Source organism: Photinus pyralis, unplaced genomic scaffold (assembly GCF_008802855.1).
Source record: "Photinus pyralis isolate 1611_PpyrPB1 unplaced genomic scaffold, Ppyr1.3 Ppyr1.4_LG1, whole genome shotgun sequence".
In the NCBI taxonomy this organism is placed as follows: domain Eukaryota; kingdom Metazoa; phylum Arthropoda; class Insecta; order Coleoptera; family Lampyridae; genus Photinus; species Photinus pyralis.
In genome coordinates, this window is record NW_022170249.1 from 47,074,716 (window position 1) to 47,095,949 (window position 21,234).

The 21,234-nt window shown below is 36.1% G+C and overlaps 1 protein-coding gene across 2 annotated transcripts in view; it reads left to right on the forward strand.

The window, feature by feature from the left end:
* Window positions 1-21,234, forward strand: part of LOC116182201 (agrin-like) — an 87,414-nt gene that overhangs the window by 31,998 nt on the left and 34,182 nt on the right. The window lies entirely within an intron of this gene.

Sequence of the window (21,234 nt, forward strand, 5' to 3'; positions counted from 1 at the left end):
TTACTTTCCTCCTTACCATTTTGGGGTCCGATCCTACTGTTTTTGCCCATATGCCTACTGTGCTCGTGATTCTTATTTCTTTTGATTTCGTCCTTATTATGTGGTCAATCTGCGATTCAGAGTTTCCCGTCCTCAATGTTGTCAGCACCGTTTTGGAATTGCTGAATGTGTTTTCCACCCTCAGTCCATGTAGGTGTACCATGTTCCTAAGCTCGCTGCTTGCCGTTCCCATTGTCATGCTCGTGCTTGATAGTTTTGCCTATACAGTGTTCCTCGTCTTCACTTCCATCCAGTCTGCCTAGTTGCGCATTGAAGTCGCCTAGTATGATACCCGGGTTCTTTCCGCACTTTCGTTCTATTGCTTCACTTAGCTTTCTAAGTTCCGCCTGCCCTCTTTTGTCCGAGGGGATGTGGCACCCTATGTGTCTTCCTATGTTCGTCTTGATTTGGGCCATGGATATGCTCTCGCTTTTTTCTTCAAATTTTTCCACCTCAATGCCTCGGTACTTCCTGATTACGATTGCCGTACCCCTGCTGGTTCTCTCCTTCAATATCAAAAAATTTAATTTGACATACTTATAACTCATCCTTTACCAACTCTATCCTCATTCCATTCTTTTCATTGGCCCATATATGACATGGAGAAAATTCATTTTAAATATGCATAAATCTTACTCATATTTTTATCAGATTTGGTAAACATTTTACCCCAAATTTCATCATTATTCATGCGTTCAAAGGTACAATCAAAGGTAAAATTTTATCCAGTTTCATTGCACGATGTGACTATCCTAAAAATGATAGTACTGGCCGATTGTTTTTTGTATACCAAATTCCCCTTTTGCACAAATTTTATTTTTTAGTTCGGCAACATGTTTTAGAGCAGTTTCTTTCCAAATAATTGTCTCTGTCTGGTACTTTAAATCAGACATAATTCATCTAATTCGGTGCTGGTTAATGAGTTGCTTTTATATTAACAATATTCATATTGTGTGCAATTATACGCCGTCACTCCACATCCGATATCTGCTAGAAGAAAAATCCTAATATTGACTTAAAATTTCTCAGCTTTAGAGATTCGGTGACCTCGATCAACTTCCGAAATTCCAGAATTTATTAACACAACTTTTAATTAACACCTGAAACAAAAATCTTGGCACGAATAGACAAAAATCTGAAATTAAAACTCCATCCGGGTCGTACAATGGATTCCAATAAACACATAATTGATTGACAATGACAAAAATTTATTCCGAAACACATAAAGCAAATTAAAACAAAATCCCTGATAGAAAGAAACGCTTACAAAGCTTGTTCGGGCATATTACCTCGCACGCAAGCGGTCAACAATTAAAATAGGGAATTACTTAGTCTTTTAATAATCCAAATAAATAATCTGGTTGTACAAGATTTGTGATATAAAGCGCACTTAACTCATATACACACGCTCACAGCTTCTCAACTTCACTTTTCTTCAAAAGGACCCACTGTACTAGACTGCTTCCTTTTAGCATTGGAAATATGTTTTGTATATGGGTATGAAGTTGCTAGTTCTTGATCAAGCAAAGAAGACAAGGTGTCGCATCAAGTGATGGCTGTACCGTACTGGACCGCAATCCATAGGTTAAAGAAAAGTTGCGGATACTGTAGATACGGTACTTACTTAATAGTTCGCAATTGTCCCGCCAAACGTCCCCACTTCTCTAAAATGAAACACGCAATTCTTCGAAACATCGTTCTCGTAATGGCGATATAACATGTGCGTTAATCAATTTTCGTTTGATAAAACTCCTTATCGCACCAGATGTGTGTGTCTTCTAACACCTTGTCTAAATTGAATCAATCACAAAAGCGGTAAAATTACGCATTTAAAACATTTCTAATAGAAAAAAACAACACTGAGATACAAATTCAAATGAAACGAACCAACTCTTATGCTTATTTCGTAAATTGTCCCCAAGCTAATACATTGAAATATTCTCATATACTCGTACAGGATGGCCGTCATTATTTTTGGTGTTTTGACCGAAATAACGTCTACATGACGTTTATTAAATAATGATTGTGCTTTCCAAATGTTTTTATCTATCACACTTCTGTTCCTCGAGGTTGAGAAAATAGTTTTTACTGCGAGCCAACTTTTCAGTACGCGATCAATCGCAGCATATAGTGAAACCCAGCAATGTTGCCACATTTCATAATTATTATTTTTCAATAAGAGGCAAAATAAAATCTTAAAGCATGCGGTGCACATTTCCAACTGCAACCCTTTACAATTTTCAAAATTCAGGTTTAATTAGCATCATTAATCGTTCTAAGTACTTATATTTTATTAACGGTAAGAGAAGATAAAGTGATCACTTTAACGGCAAAGGTAGATAAAGTGAAACAAATGATTGTCCATTTTAGTCATCTGTTATTCTTATCAAAAATGGGACACGTAGCACGAAATAAAATGAGGTTCCGAACAGTGGAGAACCTATAAAGATACAATTTTTGACGTCGAAATTAAATTCAGGGTTTTCATGTGTTATAAATAAAGTTTTGTATTATACACGACGATAAAGGGAAACTAACCATCTAGTGAAAGTCTTCACGCGATGGTTAAAACATTCTTGTACAATAAAGTAAACAATCCGCATTGAACAATATTCTCAGTCAAAAATGTTTTTAATATTTTCCCGTCTTGTTAAATGTATACGCAATTTTCTAATAATTCCAAAAAACGATATAGGTGGTAGGAGAACTTGATACAGGCATAACAAGCACTTTATTAACTTTACTTTCACAAACAACGACGACGTAACTTCAAAAACTCATCGAATATAATGATTAAACCAAATGATTTCGATGACTCTAATACCGTAAACGGTAGGAAATCCAATTGCCGTCCAAAAATCTAAGGCCCAGAATTACGTTGAGTGTAATGGAGCAATGCGCAAGTACGCCGATACCTATCGGATGCCCTACCCCGTTACTCCCAACGTCTTTGCCTATCTTGATAGAAAAGAATCTCAGCGTCCCGATTACTTAGCAGATCATGTGGACCGGCCCTAAACGACATGACATGTTTGCCCCATTATAGTGGCCACTTGGCGACGCCCCACAGGTATAGCATCTTGAAATCTTTGTTGTACAGTTAGTTCATTGTTAACAAAGATCCCGAAACAACAGCTCGGAGCCCATGATCCATGTCCACAGTGGAAAAATTACACGTGCCATATCAGGAGTTTAAAGTGGGAAATAACGTTGTCTATCAGCCCCCAAAACCTCGGCGTGGGGACATGCAAAAACCCTCTCGGCTCCAGATCTAGTACTAACAAAAACACTTGTTCACGTAAAAAAAATGTTATCAATCCCATCTTGCCCAAACCCTAACAAACTCTGAAGATAAAAAAATTGTACACCAAGAAAACATCTGCAAACTTTTATCACCTGAAACGTTTTATACAATTAAAATAAACAAACTCCGTACCATCTGTCAGGTGATAACCCTTTCTCATAAACATAAAATAAATACCTATTATGCAAACTAAAATTATGCGTGGTATCATTGCAGTATCCCTACTCCTCCTTTTTTGTAACGTAGGTTTAGGTCACGCCCTCCAGCCCCAATTTTTCGCTTCCTTCTTTCCCGCCAAGTTTTGCTTAAAAAACTGGAAGGCCAGTCTAAAAGGGAACAAACGCAAACGAAATGCTTCTACTGGACTGTCGTTCTTCTAGAAAATTACTCTGTTTCGCATGGTTTATGCGACAAGTGACGCCATAATTCTTACGTGTGTCGATGGAAATCTAATGTTGCAGAATATGACTCAACTAGCATATAAAAACTCAAACTCCGACGGCCACCAGCGACCTTTTCAAATGAAAGAAGAAAATCACAGCTGTGAGAAGGAAAATCTACTCCGGTATTTAAGGTGCTCCAGAGATCTCCCCTACTAGACTAGAAAGTTTCGAACTTAAAAGCAAGGGCTGCAACAATCTGATTTTGCCCGGATAGCCGACAAGTGGTGCGATATGGAGGATCTATCCGGAAAATCCTCAAACTTATTTTCACTATTCATATCGTCTTTTCCCACCACAAAGCGTGAAGTTTAACAACCTCCCTCGCACGTGACCATGCCTGTGATGCTAAAATGCCAAGAAATAATGAAAAATAATAATTTCCTAATTCCCCTATCCAAGTGCCCCCCCCCCCCTCACGATTCCATAGCTGAAGAGTGCTTTACCTGGACTTCCCTCTTTGCTAGTGGATTAACAAAGGTCCAAAAACAATCATGAAATACGGTAAAACAAAAAATCACAAACGGTCAAATTTTGCGTCCACCATCCACCTATTTGTCATACCAGAACCACCTCCCACACACACTCCTGCCGTTGTTTAGTCACTTCTTACGACATGCAGTAATGAAAATATCTTTCTACGTATTACATGGCGACAAAATGTGTTCCCAAAGATAGGTTTGGTATTGATGAATTAGGGCAACATATCCAGATTTGGCTGTGGCTAAACCTAGATAGAGATTTCAGGTGTAAATCGCATTTTTTAATTACTACTGACAAATACGAAGTAATAGAAAAGGTAAGTAAAAAAATTGACTGCAATAGCACAGAAAAGTCTTCCAGAAATGTGAAAAGGAAAACTGTGACAAAAAAAGTAAAAAGGAGTAGCATGAATAACGAAGACACAAATAAAAATAGTACACGTATTCAATGTTCCTTGAGAAAAATCCGATACAAATACTGCATACTCCACTGGCAGACGACAGTTACACAAATTTGAAATTTAATCGTCGCTATATTCAAACGCGTCCTCACGGAAATGAAAACTTATCAAGAAGTAATGAATAAATTGTAGTGTGAATTTTCAAAGGATAAATTGTTTATGGCATAGAAATCATTCATCATCGTAATAAGCAGTGCAGAAAGAATCGTGAAAACAAAAACCAATTTTCGGTACAATAAACTTGACCCTTAACATGAAGAAGTAAGGCCAAAAACAGCAGATAATGGACAAAGATTAGGAAATTATTATTGCGTGAACTGCAAACCTGTCCCACCATCAATTCGATTACTCGAGTATGACACTACAACCCAATTATGTCGAACATAAATCAAACATAACCTTGCCCAAGGTGTAATGTGTGGTTTCGAGGTAATTACACTGTAGAGAACAATAGAGGCTTGTTTTTTTTTGGGGTATCGAAAGTGATGTCTAATTTGGATCCCCAATTATGCGCAAAAAATTAGTACAAATTATCTATTCTGCACGTATCGGCCGTCTAACAAAATTATACACCACAAACTTCATTTGGTCATCAAAGTAATTATGTCAATGGGTCATACACCTTAATGAAGTTGGAAGATCAAGTTTTAAAGGATAAAAAGTTAGGAATCCACATGTACCGCAAGAGGTGATTAATTTTCATTATAAAAAGCCGCACAACAAAGTAACAGCATTCTGCAAGTGAAGTACTTTCTATTTTATGTCGGAAAATATTTCATCGTTCGCCTAAAAATCTAAACCACATCGAATTCGATTTTCGTAATTTGTTAAACTAGAACTCTGCATTTGCTAAGAACCGACTACCAATAAGGAATGGCAATTAAGAAGAATAGATGACCGTGAAGCCTACTTCTCTAGTTTATCCCCATAAAAAGTGCACGACCGGGTCATCAATGCGCGACGATCGACGTCTCGCCTCAGACAATTTATAAAGTGAAAAGATTTCCGTGTGTCTATTATACATACAGTGGTTTAATGCTCTGTAATAAAGAACCACTTACGATGGATTGTACATATTTTTTTTACTTAGCTGTCGAGTGGAATTATACTAAGTTTCATTTTTCATGTTTGAGGAATGTTGCAAAGTTTATATGATTTTGAGGTCATCTATCAAGACTGCAGTATTTTAGATATTTGAAGTATGAAAGTACTTTTTGCAATTCTACGAGATTTTTCTCGTTATTAATTACACATAAATTCTACCAGTTCAGAAAACCGTTCATTCCTTTCCCTTTCTTTTAACACACTTCATATCTGTCGTGAACAAAATCGTTTCATGTTTTTCACCCCAAAACCACATGGGAATGGAAGCCATTTGTAGTCATTTTTTGCTTTTCATCTTTTGATCTTGATTTTCTTTCTGGTTACTTTTCTTTGTTGATTTCATATTTTGACCAAATTCAACCTTTTTGTTCTGGGTCTCTTTTCTCTTGTCTTTTTTTTAATTGCTCTTCTTCCTTCAGTTTTTTCTCTTTTTCATTCGATTCATAATGTTTCCACTTGATAGAAGTAACAACGGAAGGTATTTTTTCTTTTGAACACTTAGACTTCTTTTGTATCCTAAGAGGGAACTAAAGTCAGGTATATAAATCTAATGTTCTTTGATATTGACATCGCTTTGAAAATAATATTTTCTAATTATCAGAGATATTTTCCTACACGTAGGGTCCGGCAACAATGCCAAAATGTCATTTAGGTGAATTACTGATACATCCTCTTCCACAAGTTTGAATATCCTTCTTGACTCAGAGCCAAACACTTCAAACTCAAACTTTTCTAACACTTCTTTGATGAGGCACACATAACGAAATTCCGTTTTCTTTCTTGAACCAGCTAAGAATTTAACCAACACAAATTTGTTGATATTGATGATATTTAAGGTTGGTTGAACGTATTCTAGGGGCTCGCCTTCATCAGAACTTACATCATCATCAGTGTCTTCATCATTTAACTCCTCGTTAAACTCTGTAGCTAAAATTTCATCATCCTCGTCTGATGAGTTTGAACAGAGGGACCAGCAACACTTTTTCCAGGTTCTACCCTAAATCTTTGTCTTTCTATTTGACTGTACTTTTGTAGCATTGTATCTACTAGTTTTTTTAATATTCTGTAAGATTTATTTATTTATTTATTATCCTTCTCTTGTTCTGGGCCCTCAACAGGCTTGCGCCCAATTACAGAGTGATCCGCGTAATGCTTTTTCGAGGGGCCTCTAAGATGGTGTGAGATGTCTGTTTCAACGTCTTGAGGGGCAATGTTATCATCGGGAATTTTTCGTAATACTCGCTCAGGATTAAAGGGTGCTCTTCACACTGGTTTAAAACGTCTGGATTAAAATGAGACGCCAAATTATCGCCTAAAAGCAATTTTCGCCCGTCCAATCTTTTTGCATGAGGCAAAAAAACTGACGAAAACCATTCATTAAATGTAGGCATGTCTATTCAGCCATGACTTGTCCGGTTATAACGAGTTGCTCCAGAACAGCAAACCTTGTCACAACATGGGTATCCCTTAGGTCCATTTGTGGTCCATGTACTCCATAGGTTTTCAGCTTTATATATCACGTAAGGTGGGAGTAGAGTGCTCGACGCTGAACCACATACTTTATTTAACAATGCTTTAATTGCAACCGCCGCGCGGCCACCCATTCGTTATGGAAGTATATTATCGTAAAGTATCAAGATGGACAAGGTGTAAACAATAAATTGTTGCCGATCTTCGGTCATACACATTGCAAAATCATAAAGTCAATTGTGCGAAGTCATCAAACCGATAGCAAGGTCACTGTTGTTGTTTTCACTCTTTGTACATTTCACGCTTGTTTATCCTCTCAATAGGAGCCTGTTATATTCGAAATTTTTGCGTTCATTAATATAAATATCCAATTGGCTTTCAAATACAACAAAAAAGTGACGGAATTATCTCCAACTAGATGTAATCCAACTGTGTGTGTCTTTTAAGATTGTGAACATTGAGGAGGAACCAATAGAAAAATTGATGGAATGGGATTTGAAGGACAACTAATTGGAAAAACAATACCAGGCTTAACCAATTTTTGCAAAAAAAAAGTATTTCGTGTCTCGTGTTTTCTTTAAGTCGAGAACGTAAATTAATTTCAAATTCAGATTTTCTAAAATGAACTTGTCAATAGACATACTATTCCGAAACCCTGAAACCCATACGCAAGAGAATCCGAAGGGTCTAGAACTCAGGAAAGAAGGCAGCACTTGGACAAAAATGAAGTTCCTGTGCTGCAACATCCTCCGTGCTGTCCCGATTTGGCCCCGTGCGACTTCTTCTCTACAGTTTGACAGAGAATGATCTGCAGCATTGCTTCCAACAATGTAAAATTCGAACGGAGCGGTATGTACAGGGTGGCACAACAAAAACGAAACTTTTACTTTTACTTAAAAAGTTACACCTCTGGCGAGATACAAATTTGGTTAAATGGGAGAAAAGTTGCGCAATGAGAGGTCTAAGGAGATAATCGTATAAAAATCCCTGAAAAATTCTTGGTTCTTAAATTTTTTTCGATTTTACGCACTAATTTTTCTGGCGTTAATATTTGACCTAGAGCAAAACTAATGACTTTCTCCACCAACTTTTAATGCTTTTTAAGGTGGTTGTCAATTTTTTATTGCGACGTTTCGTCTTTGCCGAACGATCATCACTAAAAGAGTTCAACATGTCTCGTACTAATGCGGAAAGGAGGAATTTTTCTAAAATAAGTTGTGCTTATCTTGAAATTAATTAAGTTACGCCGCGATAACAAAACTTCTTATCTACGATCGGACTCATATGTACAAATTGGTGACAAGGAAGTTATGCCAACTTCTCATTGCTAATTCTAAATGGAACACCCTATATAGTATTTCATTTTGATGAGAGCAAATAAACGCGCTGGTTTCGCCTAAAGGGGAACGGGTACAGTTTCCGTAGATGCATGGAATATCAGTCAGCGTTATGTTGCTGCTGCCACAGATGGTTACAAATTACAAAACTGGACCAAATGAGATGTTCTGCCACCGTAGTGGTTATATATAAACATTTTTTGACCTAGACGACCGTTTTTCGGTTTTCTTCTGTATTTTGTTGAACTTGGTTTGTAAAGTTTGTCTCATGTTCAACAAGATATACAAATCAACGTAAGAGTGATTTTCGAGGTGACAATCCAGCTCACCAGGAGTGATTAGAACAACAGAAAAGAGCAAACTTTATGGTACAATAATTAATAATAATAATAATTGTACATATTTATCCCATATTCAATGAATACAATTTTTGTGGTTGTACCGATTGGAATAATAATAACCATCTTTTCCAGTACATGATGGTTATAAATAAAACAAGTCCATTAATATTACAGCTTACTCGTTCTTCCTTGCTGCATTACTTTGAGAAGGTAGCGGCTGCTGCAGCGCGCGCTAACGATTATCATTAGTTCACTAGAAAAATCATTAAGAAATAGCCAATAGAAACAAAGGTTTATTGCGCGGTACTAACCAACGAAACCATCCCAAGCTTAGTGAATTAATGATAATGATTGTATAAACCCACCGGTATTCCTGCGACAGTGCTTTGGCTTACAAGGTTACTAAGGAAATTGAATAATAATTTGGGATAAATGGACCCCTCTGAGATCAATAATAAATTCCAGTTTGCTTCCATTAATACAATACAAATAAGTACAGGGTGGCCAAATAACAATGTGAGGTACTGTATCTGGGAACCAAATAACAATGTGAGGTACTGTATCTGGGAACCTGTCCATCGTAGAGGCTTGCGGTAAAAAAATTTATTACTAAAACGGTCACGAGAAAAGCCTGGAAAATATTTTTAAGTTTCTGCAATGGCCGCTAGGGGGCGTAACTGCAATCTGGAATCTAAAAAATGATTTTTCTGTGAATTTCGCTATATTAAACTAACAAAAAATGTTCGGTCTTTGAAGTTGACGATAATCTGAACCTTTTTTGTTTGACAATTTTTCCTGTATCTCAAAAATTAAGTGGTGGGGGGTATTCAAAGGTTTCCGTAAAGAACAACCTGTATCTTCGAAACGACTGAGCCGATTTTAACAAACTCGGGTTCGAGTTCTTCGGCTACAAATATTATAATATTTGAAGTTTTGTTAGTTTCACGTATCGCCGCTTGAGGGCTTTTTTCGACATTCCGACAGAAATTAACTGCGTCGGTTTGATTTTTTTTCATCAAGATATCGAGATGCTGTTTTCGCGAGTTTGTTTAGGCATCATTTAGCTACTTTCTCATGAAAAAAAATCGAACCAATGCATTTAATTTTTTTGAGAAAATTAACCATTTCTGTCGGAATGTCGAAAAAAAACCCTCAAGCGGTGATATGTGAAACTAACAAAACTTCAAATAATATAATATTTGTAGCTGAAGAATAGCTCTTTTGAGCTCAGCCGTTTCGAAGATACAGGGTGTTCTTTACGGAAACCTTTGAATACCCTCCACCACTTCATTTTTAGAGATAGAAAAAATTGTCAAACAAAAATTGTTCAGATTATCGTCAACTTCAAAAACCGGACATTTTTTTGTTATGTTAATATAACGGAATTCACAGAAACATCACTTTTTTAGATTCCAGATTGCAGTTACACCCCCTAGCGGTCATTTCAGAAACTTAAACATATTTTCCAGATTTTGCTCGTGGCCGTTTTAGTACCTAATACATTTTTGTACCCCAAGCCTCTGCGATGGATAGATTCTCAGATACAGTATACTCGGAATTTTACAGTCCTGTAATGACGTCATTTTTGTCTATCCTTGTTTAACTAATGTAAAATGACAATGACAAAAAATTTTGCCGAAATGTTGTTGTCGTGGCTAAAGCCTCGGCTGAAACCCCGCCCACTTAAAAATAAAGGCAAAATAAAATAAAATAAAAAAATAAAAATAAATTTTACCTGAAATGCTTGTCAAGTGATTGTCAGTTTTGAAGTTTTGAAAACGCCAAAGCGTCAAAACATGCCGCCAAAAAACCCTCATCGATTTAACGAACAAACACAGTTAATAATTCTAAATGTGTTGGCTTTCTTTCAAATTGAACAGCAACAAGTTCGGAATGGCATACCACTACTAAAGACATCAACAATGTTATACAGCGAACTGCACAAGCAACGAAAGTCAGCCCAACAACCATTTCAAATTTGAGAAAAAATGGTGTAAAATCCGACAAAGATTACGCATCTAATGTCTCTACCAAGCAAAAGATTAATAAGACGAAAATCACAGAATATTTGAAGAATAAAATTCGGGATACAATCTATTATATGTACTCCCAAAAGGAATATGTTACACTGGCAACTATTAGACAAAAATTTCTGGAGCAAAACGAATATTTTCAATTTTCCATTGATTCATTGAGAAAGTGGATCAAAAGTATGGGTTTTAAATGGAAGAAGTCCAATAACAGAAAATATCTTATGGATTTACCGGATATTGTCCACAAACAAATAAAATTTTTAAGGGAGTACATTGAAAACAAAAATTTGGGACATGAGGGTTATACTCCGGTTTTTATGGATGAAACCTGGATATTTAGTAAGGGATCATTTCGAAACAGCTGGCAAGATGATACTAAGCACACGGAATCAATTAAACCCAATGAAGGTAAAATAAGATATTATAATACCTTTTCAATATCATTAAAAGAGATATTCTTTAGGTCATCGATACATTATTGTCCACGCTGGGACGAACGATGGCTTTATTGGTGGGGCAAGTTTGATTTTTAAAAGTGGAAAAAAAAAACAGGGGACTATCATGATAATATGAACAGGGGTAATTTTGAAAATTGGTTCAAGACTCAACTGGTGCCAAATCTTCCTGAAAAATCTTTAATTATTATGGACAACGCAAGCTACCATTCTGGCCTTTTACAGAAAATTCCCACCAAATCATGGACAAAACAAAGAATGATAGAATGGTTAGGGGAAAAAAATATCGGCTATCCAGAAAAGGCAATAAAGGATCAAATATGGAGCATTGTCAGCGCAAACTGCCCCAAAGAGAAAAAGTACTACCTTGATGAATATGTTAAGCCTTTAGGACATAAAATTTTACGGTTACCGCCATACGACTGCCAATTTAATGCGATTGAAATGGTGTGGTCTCAGTGTAAACGAAAATACGATCAGTACATTGCAAATTTTAAGGGATCACCACAAGGGGTTTTGGCAACATGGGAAAGGGTTATCGGGGAGATTTCTAGGGATAATTGGGAGAAATACGTAAACCATACGGACAAAGTAATACAAGAGGCTTGGGGAGCAGTACAAGTTTGTGATGCTTCTGACATCCCACCTCTTGTTATCACTACAGACGCAGATGACGACCTTACTGACGACGAATACTTTGATTTTGACTCTGACGATACGGACGAAGGCGACTAATTTTCTTCTAATACTGTGACCATTACAATCGCAATAAATTGGCATTGGTATATTTTTGTTTTACGATTTTGATTTTCCAACTATTCATCAAGGTAGTGCAATTTTTTCTTGTGTAGATGTGGTTCTTTGAATTTTTATGTACTCCTCTGCTAATTATTTTTTGGGTCTTTTCGGGAGTATTGATTCCTAAATAATATTCTGTGATTTTCGTTTTGTTAATCTTTATTTATTTAAAAACAAAAATATGTTAATATTACTTATAAGTTAGTTGAGCAAGTTATTAAAATAATTAGTGAGTAAATGACCTTTTTTGAAATACTAACATTTTATCCATCGCGGTTTCGCTCGCAAAAAATATGAACTATTCGCATTTTTTAACATGTTAAAAATTTATTTTCGATATCTTCAGTCGTTTAGGCTGTGCGTTGATATCTCAGTCAGTCAGTCAGTTAATTAGGACTTCTTCTTTTATTAAGACCTATTTAGATTTCTTGTGGAAATTGACTTAATTATTATCAAAAAATGCTAAAATATTATGTACACCACTGTATAGTAAAAGTCATACAGGTAATTAGACACCAGTAGTCAGTTACTTAGCAACAAATAAATTTAATAGGACATACGTTTTTTCCCACGAAAATGACGTCATTACACGACTGTAAAATTCCGAGTATACCTCGCATTCTTAGTTGGCCACCCTGTACATTGCTCTAATTCTTTATAAAACAAGTCAAGCATGTACCTCTTATTGAAAATACCAAAAGGCATGCGTGCCTTGATCACATAAAATACCAGATTGTCTTAACAATGAGTAATTAGAAATTGTTACCTCTCCAACGTACAACCTGAACGATTACATTAATAAGTTGACACCTCATGCCTACTATAGAACGATTTAAATCTTCTTTGCTGTTTTTTTTTTAATTAATGCAGCATGAACTGCCTGCGAATAATAATCGCAAAAGCAATAAATCCATTGTACTTACTAATGTACCTAAAGTATTCAACCCACATTGTGTTAGTGAACAGTACCACGCCCTTGATTCCTTGATATTTGAACCGAAGTTTAGAATATGTGACTAGAAACACCCTTGCGCATCTCATGCATATTCCCACTAATTAAATTTATAGCCTCTCATGCAAAGAATTGGTTTGCCAAATTTCTTTTATCGAGTTAGCTAAAAGCGAAAGGATGTGATTTACGTTAAGCATGCTGCTTAAATTGTCCAATTAGCTTCATTAAACCAAAATGTAATTAATTATATCGAAGAGTCTGATCAACCAACGCCAGACAATGCTTGCATCCTCTATCATTTAATTAATCAATTTAAGCAGTCGCGAATATAAAGGCACCTAAATTATCGACATATATAAAATTCGTGGAAGTGCAATTGTATCGGTAGGCTGAATTTAGTTAATTATACATGTTATGGTTACTGGCATTCACCTCAATAACCGCTAGCCCGTAAACGTTCCGAATACGTAAGTGCAATTAAAATTAGATTTCGGCGTGATATACTGAAAATGTTTTACAGCTGTAAGTGAAAGCGCGCATATAGATTCGAATGAAACATTGAATTGCCTAAGGCACTTAAGCGAATAAAAGTTCACTGTCAAGTTCTGGGGTTACCTTTACCATGACATTAGTGATTCCCGTTTCAGAATACGTTTTTTTATGGACGGAAACTTGTTCATTATAAAGTTAAACTCGGAAACCTAATCGTGCAAAACGGATAACGTTAACGGAAACCATTCGTCAATTTGATAAATTCCGGTTCAGCTGCAATACTTAAAGATTGCGTGGTTATCGAGATGAATTCAAGTCGAACGCACATAGTACATGCAGGCAATTTACAAACCGTTTCCAATCACTTCCCAAATTTTGGTGGACCAGGTTTTTGTCCAACATTTTAAACACTTTATACAAGGTGTGCAACGACAAGATGAATTGATTACTGCGTAAGAAACTAATACGAATAGAGGGTGATTTCAATTTGTACATATAGTAGGAGAGCTAGTGGCACATTTTTTAAACAGTTTTATTATTGTTGGTATTTTTGTATATAAAATAGGTATGTACGAGTATGTATACCGAGTGGTGCCTAACGCGACGCAGCATAGGGATTTCAATGGTAATTTCTTTATAGTCAATTACTAGCTCCCCTAATTATTTTAGAGCAAAAGTCTAAATACGTTTCTTTTAGAGAAAAAAATACTGCATCTGTTCATACTATTACTTATAATTTTCCGTTTTTCAAAACCGTAGAAATCGACAAAATAAAAAGTTTCATTTTACAATAAATCAAATATGCCTTGGAATTACCTAAAAAAACAGCGATCACGTTTCATTATTTGCCTTTGACGTATATTACATTTATATTTGTTTATAAATTAGTTAAAGAACTGCAAGTGCAATAACGTTCAAAATGTCCGTCAAAACCATCAGGAAAACGACAATACATTCAACGTTTTGGCTGCAGTAGCGGAAAATCCGAATATAACTTTAGGAACAAATCTGCTTCAAATCAGTTTTTTTTCTTCGATTATTTAGGTACTCTGATTCTCTCTGATAAACAAATAGTGTCTGATGCAGATGCATCCTCTAAAAAAACATTACCCAATTGCCGCTTTTTCTTGCATCGGATAGTTGTAACAGAATTAAATATGAAAATCGTTCGATGTCAAATAACGATAACTTAGATGCGATGCGCTTGTAGTTTGTTAAAAGATTCCAAAGCATCACTGATTTATAAAAATGTAATTTTTTATTTTATCGATTTCTACGGTTTTGAAAAATGGAAAATTATAACTAAAAGTATGAACAGATGCAGTATTTTTTTCTCTAAAAAAAACTTATTTAGACTTTTGCTCTAAAATAATTAGGGGAGCTAGTAATTGACTATAAAGAAATTACCATTGAAATCCCTATGCTGCGTTGCGCTAGGCACCACCCTGAATGCTAATAACATATCCGAGCATGTAGCAGCAATTTCACTGATTTACAAACAAAATTTTAGATAGATAGATAGTGTGTGTTGGAAGTTTATACTTTTACACGCATTATTGTTGGAACTTTTACATCTTACTATTGATTTTAATTAACACATAATCGACTGAATACACAATACATATACAATAAAATTACACCTCTGACAGCTATCACAATTTGTTATCACAGATGTAAGATGTTAACGATAGGCTATTTTATTACAGATACAATTGCGACTCAGGTGGTACCTTGAGAAAACAAAAAACAGAAGAGCATCTAATTGCGTTTATTTTTATAAACAAGTTTTAATTCTTTATTCTACAAATAACCACTCGGTTGGCTTAAATTACAAGAGACCCAAAATTTACTGGGTTCATAAACACACGTGACAATTTGTTTAGAAACATCTATCTATCTTCTTAATTGTTGGTTGTGATTATAATCTTCAGTGCACTTATTTCCAAAGATCGATATAAGTTTCTATAGCTCCGATGCCGAAAACGAAAGAGATCCTTATTGCCGTCAAAGCGTATACGGGAGCGTCCTTTCAGTCTGCTAACAATTTCTTTTATAAACACATCAAGAGAGTAGACAGCAAATTTCATGAAAGTCCGACCCGAATTGTGGTCATTTTATTTAAAATGTGTCATTTGTGAGTTAAAGAGAATCGGAATTTTTGAAACTTTCCAAACGCATTACTTTGGATTCTCAATTTATTTAGAAAAAAAGGATTACAGAACTTTCCACTATGAATACTAAATTTATGATAATACAGCAACGTCCAATTTTATAAAGGCGGCATTTGTGTTAAAAATAGACTTTAGTTATAATAATGATAAAACAAATAAAGTGGTCAATGTGAAGCGGTACGTAAAAATCAAATGATTAAAGTTTTTGCACATTCTTGCTTCAGTAATTTCTCAAACAAAACATAATGCAAAAAAAACGGGTTGTACGTGAGCACTTAATGTAGTATAATTGAAATCGCGAAAAAATGTGTACATAATTCATTGATGAATTTATACTCAACCTCTTTTTTCGAGATCGTTTTCCAGACGATCTATATACCTTCTTTTAATGTTTCATTATAATTATCGATCTATAACTCAATTTTCGCAAAATGACGACTCTGCTTCATTATCATCTGTACGCTAGCTCAAGATCTTTCTCTAGAATGTTGTGACTCTTCGTTTTGGTCTCCAAGCTTATCAGCCTTCTTGATGTGTTCCATTTTTTAACGAAATTGGCACTTTTCCGCTGGGGATTGCGAGATCCACTGGAAAATCAGTCTACCTCACTCCTGGAAGCAACACCCTCCGCAGCAGTAAATATTCGGCCAATTGAAAATGTTCATTTATTATTTTCCGGAATTTTTTTGGAAGTAGATTAACTGCATCTGTTGGGTGAACAGATAACAGGATCAATATAAATCAAAATATTAATGGATGGAGTACGTCACAGGCAACGCCTCTAAAGGCAATCATTACCATAATGAAACTAAAAAGTCCGAGTCGGCGAGCCCCTACTTTTGATATAAAGTTTCGAGAATTAACATCGTACAATATTTTGTTATTAGCTGGTACATATCGTGTTCTGCGCTGAGATTGCGATCTGCGCCTGCGCCCCCTTACCTGTTTCATTCTAAATCGGCTGTTGCGTGCCGGTGCGATTGTACATCTTGCTACTCGTTTATAGTTATAACTGACTTACTGACAATTTGTTTCAAGCTTAAATGAAGGGGTAGTGTATAGTAGTATATTGTTGTATGAGAAGTAGAACTTTGAAGTGTCACTTTTTGTGCTGAAGCGGTAATTTTGTGAGCCGAACGTAGTGACAGAATTTTCACATTCATGATTCAGGTAACTGATTTGTAGTGCTTGCTTATTGTATGTATTTATTTTTGGTTGTAGTTTTGATGCTGGTTTTCAAATAAGGATAAAAGAAACTCATTATGTCTAAAATCAAAATGATAACCAACTTTATCGGTGCATCTAACAAAAAACGCACAAAAACGGATGAACAGGCTCAAGGTCATGGTAATGCCATTTGCAGTTCTGTTAAAAAAATTGATAACGATAGATGTCAAGTAGAGAATGCAAGTCAATGTGAACAGTCAGCAGTCGAATAAAATACTAAGTGGTACAAGGAGTCCAAGTTGGACACTGCCTGATTACTGCAAACATATTCCTGCTTTGAAAAAGTAAAGCTAGGAAAACGTTTTGGAATGAAATGCATGATCTGTTATAAAAACATTCAAGAGGCCCAAAAATTTTCCAAAAATGGCAAGGTTCCTATGGTTGATGGTCAAAAGGAATTAGAGAGAATAGTTGATCATTTAAATACTGAAGCACATAAAGTAGCAGACAGCCTAGATAAAATGCAGCAAAAACGGTTGGTGCAATCTGATAAACACCCTTGGATAAGGACCCTGAAATCACATCACGCCGAAAAAGTTAAGCTGTTGATTGAATTAGCAGTTGACGTCTACAATGACAGTCGCCAGTTAACCCTTTCGGCACATTCCTGACCTTGAAGATCATTATCAAAAATTCATGCGGAGACGCAAATAGCGTCCTATAGGGATGAAAGTTTGGACTCTGAATTTGGTCCTCTAAATCCCTCTTCCGCCGTATTGCAGTACAGCGACCCAGTTATTTATCGGGAAATGTTAGATGTCATTGGAAAACAGGTAATGGAGACAGTTGTAGAACAGCTAACGAAAGCTGACACCTTTTCCTTGCAAGTTGATGGCTCCGTCGATAAGTATGGAGTTGACAACAAATTCGTCACCGCTCGATTTTTAACAGAAGATCGAGAAATATCCTCAGTATTTTTAGGAGAAAGTAAATCCGATAAGCGAGGTGTGGAAGGACTTTTGGAATCGGTTAAAATAATATTTAAAGATCTTGGCATTTTAAACCTTGCAAAAGAAAAATTAATCGGCATAACCACTGACGGGGAAAATGCAAATACTGGCAAAAAAGGTGGACTTTGGATTCGCATGAAAGAATATCTAAAAAGAGACTTCCTTTGTGTTTGGTGCATTGCACAGAGATCTGACTTAGCATTGAATGACTTAGAATCCAGTGTGGTTGAAGTCCGTCATTGGAAATCAAATATAAAAACCATTGCTACCTTTTACCGAGCATCTGCACGTCGCTTTGAAGAACTGACCAAACATTCTGAGGAATTGAATATTCCAGTTTACCGGTTTCCGGCTTATTTTGAAGTACGATTTACCGAACACCTTCTCAATTTATGTAATGCAATGTGGAAAAACCTACCAGCCTTGCAAAACATTGGGAAGCAATGGTAAGTAGTACTGAAACGACAAAAACTGAAAAAGCTACTGCTCGAGGATTCTTGCGTCTCTGGGAAGATGGAGGTGAACAACACCATCTTACATGTCTAGTAATGATGGACCTTTTAAGAATTATTGAAACTCTTCAAAAAGATTGTCAGAAATCTATGATTTAATGAGCGATGTTGAGCTCTCAAAAAAAATCACTGTTGATGCTATTACTTTAATAGACAGAGAACCTTATCCTGGCGGCCATGAAGAAAACTAAGTCGGCAGATTTTTCCCGAAACTGAAGACGGGACATCAAAAAGAAGACACGCTAATTCTTTAGTTTCTACTAAAAGGTGTTGGTCTGCAGTAAGAGAAGAAGTGGTGTTAAGTTGCAAAGAATTTCTTTCGCAAAGGTTAAACGAGGACCAACAAGACATTTTGGACCACATCAAGAAATTTGCCAATGTAAGGACAGTCTCCGACTTGGTTAAAAAAACACGAACAGTTGTTCAGCAGTTATTTGGAGAAGATGCTATAACAGCTTTAACCGAATGCTATAAGTGTTTTCGCTTCGGAGAAACTCCCACCTCCCCCCCAGATAAACACCGGTACCGGTCTCTATACCACATTCAGTTTTTTCAAAATTCGTTCAAGCATATATTTCTCTAACACCACATAGCGCGGGCCCGGAAAGAGCTGTATCCGTTCATACAATACTAAAAACATCGAAACAGTCAGGGTCGAGAGAGACTTTAAATTCGAGAATGTATATAGCTATTAATGGAGTAGGTACAGCATTTTACGATCCTAGGCCGGCGGTCGCAAAATTTTTAGAAATGAAAGAGAGAAGGAGAAAATTACCAGACGTGGATCTTTATAAAGATCAGGAATTTACAAAAAAGTTTTTAAACGCACTTCTACAATATAATTTTTTTTTATTCACAATTATTATCCACTCTTACTATTTTTTTATTATAATATATGGATATTCGTTTGGTTTATCTCATGAATTGTTTTGTTTTTTTTGTAAATCGTAATAAAACATATTAATTTTAAAAATCTGCGTTGCCTTTATATCTAATAAAAAATGGTCCCGGTCCTGCCCAATCAAAAAGACTTCGAAATGTGTCTAATGTGGAGAACTTGTGCATTAGGTCAATTGGCAAGGATCCCCTAACCAAAAAGTCAGAAATCAACAAATATTCTTTTTAATTTTTTAATGAAATTTAGGTACGCCTAAATTCATTTCAACACGTTCGTGAACTGTACGGCTATAGCCGTCATATTGTCTTCCCTTATGTGGGTCATGGCGATTATGGCCGTCATTCCTATCCAATTCCCCCTAAGTTAAGTATTCTATTTTGTGAGATATATTCTTTTCCTTGTAGTTTAATGACCTTATGTTGTTATGAGGAATTGATTTGGGGCCAAATTACGAATGATAGCTGTTCAGTAACGATGGGAACGCTAAAACCGTATCTTCAAACTGAAATTTGTAAAAAATTTACGAGGGAGGACCTCCTGACACCATTTGCTGGGGGGGGGGTGTCTCCGTACCCCCTAGCCACCCCCCCCCCCGGGCCCTAATGCTGCCACCCAGTCAGTATTGCTTAAAATATGTCCTGTTTAAGACATACGAATCAAATTCATGTTTATTATATTGAAACGATTCACCGGAATCATTAAGTTTTCTTATTTGTTATTTTATAGACTGAGATTTTTTCTTTCTAGTTGTAATACAATCTGAATGGGGCTATTATCCTCGCAATTATCAAATGGAAATAATGCCATTTATAGGTAGGTAAAGTTTTCTAGCATCTTCCTGCGTAGATAAATGTGTGAAACGAAATTTTCTAAAAATGGGTCCTTTGCACTGATGGCAATTGTGTAAATAAGACTGCTTATTAGAGCTTCCTTACATATGTACAGGGTGAGGCAGGAAGGACGGATGTTTTTGAAACAGATAGTATTCTCAGAATATTATTATGAGTCGGGTAGTAAGAGTGCTGTGACTGATGTGGTCACTTGTTCGTTAGTTGCACGCTTTGAGGTGTGGGTTACGCAGCGAAAATTGAGTAGCGTTAGCGAGAAGGTACCTATTAACTACCGTATTTGATAACGAAATTGCAAAAAAGTAAAACTTAATGCCGATTCAAAAAATTTGTTTTACAAGCCATGCTGATCTGGTGGGACAGAAACAACCCCTTAAGGTGTTTTGTAAAAATGATGTATGTGTGAAGATCTCGAGGATCGTTCGGTATTCAGTTGTATCGTATTTTTTGTCAAAAAAAAAACAAAAGAAAACTGGGGTTGTACAGACGTCGTTAGGAAAGTGTGCATTGCTGGGATAACCGATGCCGTCAAAGCAATAGTCGCCGGGGTGACCGATGTCGGGTTAAGCCTGTCTCACAATTGACGCCAACGTGAACGCTAACGCGAACGTGAGCATTTAATTAAAGCATGAATATTTACTATTTCCATTCACATATAACGCAACGGAAACGTGAAAACGTGAAACAAACGCGACAGTTGGTCAACTTTTATCTTTCCCGTTCCCGTTGGCGTTTTAAACATGCGCGCGCTTGCGATCCAGCCACATAACCTTTAAAGACCAAACTTAATTATTTTTGTACGAAGTATTGCATGATTATCCGTTTGTTGAATTGAATAGAATAGAATAGTCTGTGATAGAATGGAATGTATTTACCTCTTCTTATTTATTTTGGATATGTAGTAATACAGAGCGTAAATA